The sequence below is a fragment of the Helicoverpa zea genome, chromosome 29, assembly GCF_022581195.2.
Source record: "Helicoverpa zea isolate HzStark_Cry1AcR chromosome 29, ilHelZeax1.1, whole genome shotgun sequence".
NCBI lineage: Eukaryota > Metazoa > Arthropoda > Insecta > Lepidoptera > Noctuidae > Helicoverpa > Helicoverpa zea.
Genome location: NC_061480.1, coordinates 2,291,429 through 2,300,790, shown reverse-complemented (window position 1 = coordinate 2,300,790; position 9,362 = coordinate 2,291,429).

Sequence of the window (9,362 nt, the reverse complement as noted above, 5' to 3'; positions counted from 1 at the left end):
CTCAAATTTATTTGCTATCTGTCAACTAAACATTGTAACTACAGGAACAGAAGTTTGTTTTATTTTATGAAAACGTTAACTTTTATAGAAACAAAAAATATACGCATATAGTATGTAGGTAATTATGTTTTTTCTTTGTTAATTTTTATTATAGTTAAATGACTTTTATGCAACATTTTTGTGTTTTATTTTTATTATTTTGTCCCATCTTAACCTTTTCCCAACTATGTTAGGGTCGGCTTTCAGTCTAACCGGATGCAGCTGAGTACCAGTGTGTTACAAGGAGCGACTGCCCTATCCCCCCCCTTATACCTATAAAGAAACAGGTAAACAACCTGTTTCTTTATAAGTGAGTGAATAGAACTGTATTGAAATATTATACCTGGGGCCCGATTCTCCTAATTTTACTTAAGCAACATACGATTCACGTTCGACTGCGATCCAATCCCGACTCGATTACGATTGAAACGTATGTGGCATTCCGCTATTTTTTCTTTGAAATAAACGTTTTTATCCTTTTCTGTCATTCTATAATGAATCATTTTGTCGGCAAATGATTAACTATTGCAATATGATTGTAGAGCAAACTACCGTATAGACCAAAATCACCAAAATAGCAGACCAATCGCAAACCAATCGAATGTCGTTGAAATACGATTGGTGTTATATTAGTAGCAGAATGCCCGATATGGTTAAAACTGCTATTGCGATTATATTGCGATTCGATTTCTATTCGATTTTGACATTATTAACTGACATTATTAACAGCACTGATCGGTACCTACCCAGGTTTGTCTGTACCGGAAACCTGTTTCTGTATGTAAGCACCCTAAGACTGGTTGTCAGACTTACTGGCTTCTGACTGCCAAAGATGTTCAAATGACAGCCGGGACCTACAGTTTATCGTGCTTTCCGAAACACGGAAGAACTCGTTGTGACAAGATGGTCACCCATCCGCGGACCGACCGCATCAAGCGTTGTTTAACTTTATGATCGTTCGCTCCGAAATTTTTATGAGCTAATTGGACTTTTATGATCAACTTCCGCCACGATGGTTTAATTAAAAATCATGAATGAACAGTTTTTTTTTTTATTGGTAAACAGTAATCGTTTTACTCAGAATGGATAAGGTAGCGGTGATTTTGGTATTGTGTGCTTTTGCAGGTAATATTTTAATATAATTTTATTTCACCTATTTATACCTATTTAAAAGGGCACGTTTATGTTGGTCCTGCTTGTGATCTCACTTCGGTGGTGTCGGATTTTCCCATCGCGCGCAGAGAATGAAGGAATAGTGAGTGCACCTGTGTCCAAGCAAATGCCCGGGCACTATACTTAATATGTCCTGCATTTTAATATAATTTTATTTCATATTAAACTTAATTAAAAGGGCACGCATATGTCGGTCGTGCTTGTAATCTCTCTCTGGTGGTGTCGGATTGTCGTCGCATCGCGCTATGAGAGTGAAGGAATAGAGAGTGCACCTGTGTCCAAGCAAATGCTCGTGCACTATAATATGTCCTGTGCAGTTGGTTATTCTCCTTATTAGAAGCAGGAAGAATTTGAGGATATCATCATAATTACATAGATTTAGAACTAGGTGCTTATTTTGATTAAAATGTCCTATTTTCAGTCTATCCTGCGACCTCAGTGCACGTACAACGCGTAGGGAAGCATTCAATTAGCAAAATACTAAACGAAGTTTTATACAAAAAAGACCCTATCTATGTCTACTTAGCGGATGATAGACCGTCTTCAAAAAATAACTATAATTCAGAAGAGTTTTACAATAACAACGATTATCAAGATGACAGAAGAAGAAACGACTATGACAGAAATGAATTTTTTGACATAAAAGACGTCACGAAAAAGAAAATGACAGAACTCAAAAATCAGATACTCAATTTGAAATTACTTGAAATGGCAAACAGGATGTCGGATAAATAATAATTGTTTTTATAGTAATTAAACACATAATTACTTAGTGTGTTGATTTTTTTGTGTCTCATCATCATCTGACTACACTTTTCCTAAATATGTTGGGGTCGGCTTTCAGTCCAACTAGATGTAGCTAAGTAGGTACCAGTATTTTACATAAAGCGACTGCCTATCTGAATACCTCAACCCAGTTACAACATGACATGATATGGCTTAGTAAGGCTGGTTGTCAATATTTCTGGCTTTAAATAAGATAGCAGCCTTGGTTAAAGCCAGAAATATAGGCAGCAGAAATGACAAACGGGACCCACAATTTAACGTGACTTTCAAAACAAAGAGGAACTCGCTGTTTCATACATGGCCACCCATTCAATGGACAAACCGCATGCAGGGTTGGTTAACCTTTTATAGATTCACACATACGGCTGTTAATATTTAGCAAAAAAGCATACAGTGAGTGTTGCACCATTCAACTATAACGGTAATGAAATCATAACCAGTAAAACAGCCGCCTATTGGTCGAATCTTTGATTTGACAACTGAAAAGCATATAGGTAGACACCTGCGTCCCGTGAGAACTACTGCCCGTACTGGGATAAAATATAGCCTATGTTACTCGGGAAGAGTGTAGCGCCCCAACAGTGAAAGAATTTTTAAAGTCGCATCAGTACCTAGGAGAACACACAAAAAAAACTTTAAAAAGTTTCCTCTTTATTAAATTATTTTACATTTCACGACACCAACTCATTAAAATCGTATTCCAATTTAACATTATTTCTTCTCAAACTATTAGCTTTTGCCAAAAGCTGTCTATTTAGCTCTTTATTCATCATAGCCATTAATTTTCGTCTATTCTTCTTACCCAAATCGTAATTTCGACGTCCAATTTTGATTTTGTACATTTCAGAAGCTTTTTTATCTATTTCAGATTTCGGATTTGTTATATATAGCATTCCGTTGTCATCGAATAAATCTTCCGTTTCGTCATTTGTTCTCTGTATGGTTGGTTCAGAGTTAGTTATAATGTAAACTTGTATATTTTGGCCTTTAGATCGACTGTATCTGTCTGCATTGCGGTCGATTCTCGAGTCTTGGTTATATTTTGAAATGTATCGTCCTTCTGTTTTTTGAAGTGCTGAAATTAAGATGTACTTTAGTTTTTTTGGTAGTTTAGTTTGATTTAGAACACACTGCAGACAAAACAGTGGGCCGATAGTTGGCCCGATGGTAAGAGTTTTTTTATAAATAACCCCAAAACTATAATGTCATCCCATTGTCTTAAAAATGTTGCTTTACTGACGTACCTACTTACTTTTAGTATTTTTTTTTAACACTTAATAAAAGTAATTATTTTCAGTATTGGACTTAATTCATATCCCGAGCCTTTTTCCCAACCATGTATGTTGGGGTCGGCTTCCAGTCTAACCGGATGTAGCTGAGTACCAGTGCTTTACAAGGAGCGACTGCCCTATCTGACCTCCTCAACTCAGTTACCCGGGCAACCCAATACCCCTTGGTTAGACTGGTGTCAGACTTACTGGCTTCCTGTGTGTGTTAGTGTTGGCCTTAATTATTAATTTCTAAATTAACTCACCTAAAACACTAAATAAAAACACAAAGACATATTTTAGTCTCCTCATTTCCGAAGTTCTACGCCTGTAGGCTAAACATTTAGAAACGTAACTCTTGAGAAAATAATTGTTATTTTAATAACTGCAAGTCAAGCGTGAAATCGAAAAGAGAAATCTATTTTGTTGATGTTTATTTTTCGAACACATCTTCATCATCATCATCATCATCTCAGGCATAGGACCTCCACTGCTGAACATAGGACCTCCACTGCTGAACATAGGCCTCCCCCTTAGATCTCCACAGATACCTTTTAACACAAGAATGCTCAAAAAATCTTGATATATAAAAGAACCTTATCTTCCTCCTGCCCTTAACCCAATTTTATTTGTGGTAGGCGCAGCATGTTTTCTCCTTCCATAGTCTTCTATCTGCCGTCATCTCACAAGTCTTCCCCCTGTGTTTCTTTCTAGCCCTGTCGACTTTCACACAATCCATCCATTGTTTCTTCGGTCGTCCCCTTCCGCTGTAGCCACATTCATGCCCATCACCTTCCTCACAACATGATCCTCATTCCTCAGCCCATATCATGACAGCCAGTTTCAGAGAGTCTGAGTCCTGAGAAGACAACAGGCTTCTTTATATCTGAGTACGGGAAATAGTGGGCAGCGGGATTGTCCGAAAGAGTTAGGTACCGCGGCCGGCGGCCCTGGTACATAAAAGGCCTTTTTTTTAACGACGTCAAAAATCATCAAACGACCCCTCCCGCTGTGGGTTAGCAGCGGTGAGGGAGTGTCAGACTCTTACTGACTAAAAACCGTCGTGTTCCGTCGTAGGCCTTTAATATACCAGGGCCGCGGTAACTCTTTCGAACAATCCCGCAGCCCCGGCAGACCTTGGACCTGTTGGGCCCCGCTTGGGACATAAAAGGCCTACGACAGAACACGACGGTTTTTAGTCAGTAAGAGTCTGACACTCTCCCACCGCTGCTAACCCACAGCGGGAGGGGTCATTTGACGATTTTTGACGTCGTTAAAAAAAGTGCGGGAAATAGTTGTCTTTATATGGCGTTAGAATGGCAATGGCAGAGAATAGGTAGTAAAGTATATAAACACTATTGCGTACAGGAAAGTCAAAGTAGTTCCTACTTCCTACACGGAGGTCCCTAGGTATGAGGGTTTTCAAATAAAATCCGTGCAAGCGCAAAAAGTTTTTATTGAATATTCAGGCTACATTCAGACAGAAAACTGTTTTTATTGGTTCTTTAGCTTTGCTAAATCTATGGTTATTTTTCAAAGATTCTTACAGTGAGTTGCACCCACGGAGGAGAAAAGACTAGTCTTTTCCATCGAGCTTAGGTTATATGTCAATGGTCTTTTCTAACCACCATCCAAGAATAACCGAACCATTTTCAGTTGTCAAATCCGATTTGACCAAAGGGCGGTAAGTATACCGCTGGTTATGGTTTGGGTATCTTTATACATGATTAAATGGCGCAAATCACTTTTAGAGTAAACATAATAAGGTTTATTATTGGATGGCTTGGATAGGAGAGTCCGCACACTGCTGACCGCTGAACGAATGCATCACCCACGATCGTTGGTGATGAGACTGTACATCCCACGGAAATGTGGAGGCCGAGAATTTTTAAATGCAAAGATGCTCCACAACCGTGAGGTTTGCAGTCTTAGAGAATATCTTCTCAAACGCGACGTGGGTATGCATCGTGATATGGTAGCAGTGGACAAAGGACTCATCCCGCTATCGTTGGCAAATGAGAACTGGCGCAGACCTGTGGTACTAACTACCCATGATCGCGAGGGGGTAAGGCAGAGCAAACAGCTACACGGACGCTTCTTCGGGGCTGTTCATGCCACTTTTTTTTTTTTAACGACGTCAAAAATCATCAAATGACCCCTTCCGCTGTGGGTTAGCAGCGGAGAGGAAGTGTCAGACTCTTACTGACTAAAAACCGTCGTGTTCCGTCATAGGCCTTTTATGTACCAGGGCCGCGGTATCTCTTTCGAACAACCCGCAGAGGCTGTTCATGCCCCTGATGTAGACTTCAATGCGTCCGTAACTTGGCTACGCTTCGGTGACCTATTTGGAGAAACCGAAGGGTTTGTATGTGCAATAGGGTAGTGTCCAGGGTCGAAATAATGAAATAATATTTAGTCCGCTTTTTAGATAATCAAAAAATATTGGATACGTATTTTTTCTTTTTTTAATTAAACATAAAATGACAAAGATAATACACTTCAAAAATTAGGAGTGGGGGCCTTTTACGTCACAGTGTCCTGAAAATTGTAGCAACTTGTGACGTCACACTCAACTTTAACACGCTATATCTTAACAAGTTCTGATCCAATTTAAAAAAGAAAAAATACGTATCGCTTAATTTTGGACAATCTACAAGACGGACTAATTATTATTTTTTAGGAAACTAGCCTATTATGGACGAAGTTATCTTGACGAATAACTACCGAAGGTGTATTATGAAAGATGGGATGGTTGACATATGTCGGGCATGTAACCATCCGGGTGAGTCTATCAGACATATTATATCTCGTTGTTCTCGTTTGGCTAACGGTGAATATTTGCACAGGCATAACCAAGTGGCCAGATCATCCACCAGCAGCTTGCTCTGCAATACAAACTTGTAGATCTTGAGGTACCGTACTACAGGTATGCGCCCGACCCAGTTCTCGAAAAGGACCATATCACGTTGTACTGGGATCGATCTATCATCACTGACAGGACTATTGCAGCCAATAAGCCTGATGTAGTGGTGATAGATCGATTAGCGCGCCGCGCGATGATAGTCGATGTCACCGTCCCGCATGACGAGAACCTCGTGAAAGCTGAGAAAGAGAAACAAATAAAATATCTTGACTTAGCGCACGAGGTTGTCGCCATGTGGGATGTCGACACGGCTGTTATTGTGCCGATTGTCATTACGGCCAATGGTCTAATAGCCAAGAGCCTCGACCAACACCTCAGGAGGCTCTCGTTGGGCGGCTGGATCAAGGATTGATTCAGAAGGCTCCTTGATACGGCGCGTATTGTGAGGTTTCTGTCTCTGGGACCCTAACCACCGGTACCTTGGACCCTGTGCCCGATATCGGTGGCCATCTATTTTTTATATTTTTGAATGTTTTTTTATTTTTTTTATAATCTAAAATTTAAAAATATAAATGATATGTTGAAAGATAAATAAATGCACAAACAAGCTTTATTAAATTATTTATTTATAAAATGCTTTCGCACTTACAACGGCGGACTTAACAAATTATAAAATAGACATACATGTAATACAAATTAAACATATTCTAATCATCATAATCATATCGCCTCAAAACGTTAGCTTTAGCCAACAATTGTCTATTTAATTCTTTATTCATCATAGCCATCAATTTTCTGCGATATTTTTTCCTCAAATCACTGCTTCGGCGTCCAATATTCGAATAATTAGTACGCTTGGATCCCGAATCGCGCGCCATATTGGATATCGTGTCATACATTATACCTTTCGCGCCAAAAAGGTTGTCAAGCTGTTGATTTATTTCTATGTCAGGATGACGTTTTGTAATAATAATTATAGGTATATTATGGCGACTGTGTTTTCTAAAGTTTGTGTTGTCGAAGTGCTGTTTTCTCTCGTTTCTTTCTCTCATTTCTAATGGTGCGTCACGGTAACTCAGGTAAACTCGAGGGCTTTTTATCCGACGCGGTAAAGCTTGTCTTGTATCAGATTTTGATGGCAATTCTGTAAAAAAAAATAAACAATTGAAAAATTATCTAGGTTCTAGCTTTAGAAATACAGCGGTTCAGCCGCTTCGCGAGGGAACTTCCAATGAAAAAAATTTACTACCTATGCCTATACGTTGCGTTGCTATCACCTGCCTTGCCCTTAGATACATGGAAGAACTCGACATAACGGGATGGTCACCCAATCACCGACCAACCGCACCAAGAGTTGCTTAGCTTTATGATCGATTTAGCTACAAACTCTCCAAGGAGGCAATTTAACACAACAAAAACATACCACAAAAAACTATAAGAAAAACGAATAATAAATGAAGACTCTTCATATTTTCCACAACGCAACTATGGCGCTCACAGGATCGCGAATCAAAATAACATTAAGACATAAAAAGGCGAAATAAAATATTGATTGAATTGATTTCAAGGCGGTAAATTAAATAGTAAGAATTTGTAATTTACTAAACTATGTACTTTCCGCCAGTGGTTTCATTCACATGCTTGTGCACTGTAATTGGTCCTGCACGACTGGGGCCCGATTTTCCTAAGTTAATAATGTAAAATCGAATAACTTAATTATTGCATGACGTAAAAAAAAGCCTTATTTATACATATATACAACTAAAAAATGGCATCAAAAAACTCCTCATCGCTGCCCACCGGGAGTGTACCCAAGAGGCTGGCAGCATTGCCACGTTGGATGGCAATGCTTAATTTTTGACCAAAATAAAAACCAGCCTTTGGGTCACTTGAAGTGTCAGCAAGTCGCTTTGCCAGATCTTTAAAAAGCAGATGAGCACTTGGACCCCACGGCCCGAGGGTTTCAACCCCAAACGGCTCAAAGGTATAGTTACCAACCAGGGTGCTATATTTGCGCCGTTTGAGGTTCTCTGCAGCCGCAGCAGCGGAACCAGCACATCGCGCCGAGCTAGGAAGGTGAGATGGTGCAAGAGTATCGACACAAGTCGCGTCCCATACTAAAGACCTACCCATCTTCCACGGGAACAACGACATACCGTCTGGTCTCTTGCCATCGTCGCGTGCCAGACCACTGGGTTCTAAAATGGCTGGAACGCCTACGGCAACAAGAGCACGACGGATTATGTCATTGATATTCGCATGCCGTGCAAATCGTCCCGCGCTGCGGCTGCACGACAAGCCGTGGTGTCCAAGGCTGCTGACAGCTTCAGCTTCTTAAATCGAATAGAAATCGAATCGCAATATGATCGCAATAGCAGTTTTAACCATATCGGGCATTCTGCTACTAATAAAAGACCAATCGATTGACATTTGATTGGTGTGCAATTGGTCTGCTATTTTGGTAATTTTGGTCTATACGGTAGTTTGCTGTACAATCATTTTGCAATCGTAAATCATTTGCAGACAAAATGATTCATTATTGAATGACAGAAAAGGATAAAAACGTTTATTTCAAAGAAAAAATAGCGGAATGCCACATACGCTTCAATCGTAATCGAGTCGAGATCGGATATCAGTCGAATCGAGTCGAACGTGAATAGTATGTCGCTTAAGTAAAATTAGGAGAATCGGGCCCCTGGCTGATCACCTTAAATGAGAACAGCCGCCGAGGCCAACTATCAGGGGTTGAAACCAATTTTTCGACGCCCTTTATTAGTCATAGGTACTCATTTTCACCAACAAACACCTATATTTAGGGATCCCACCTATAAAAGCATTTAGGGAACACTTAATACGAATTTTGTTTTCAACAAAGTTCTAAGTGACACTTAGTTAGGGAAAATTTAAGAAATTTTTGGTGAAAAAGGGCATTAAGTTCTTTTTTATGTACCTAAATATAGATAAGGAACTTCTGTGTAGGTAAATAAAACATAGTTACAAAATTAATATAGTTTGTTTTAATCTTCATACGGTATAAATACTCTTCCGACGCTCATTTTCAAAAGCCGTTCATTCAATTCTTGATTTAGAAAATCGTAACGTATTCTCGTCAATCCATCTTGACTTGGCTTTTCATTTTCACCAGTGAGAACAGACTTTCTACTAGGATGAGTGTTGCCATTATACAAAACATTCGTTCTTAAATTGTGCTTAGACTTTTTTGGCATTCTACC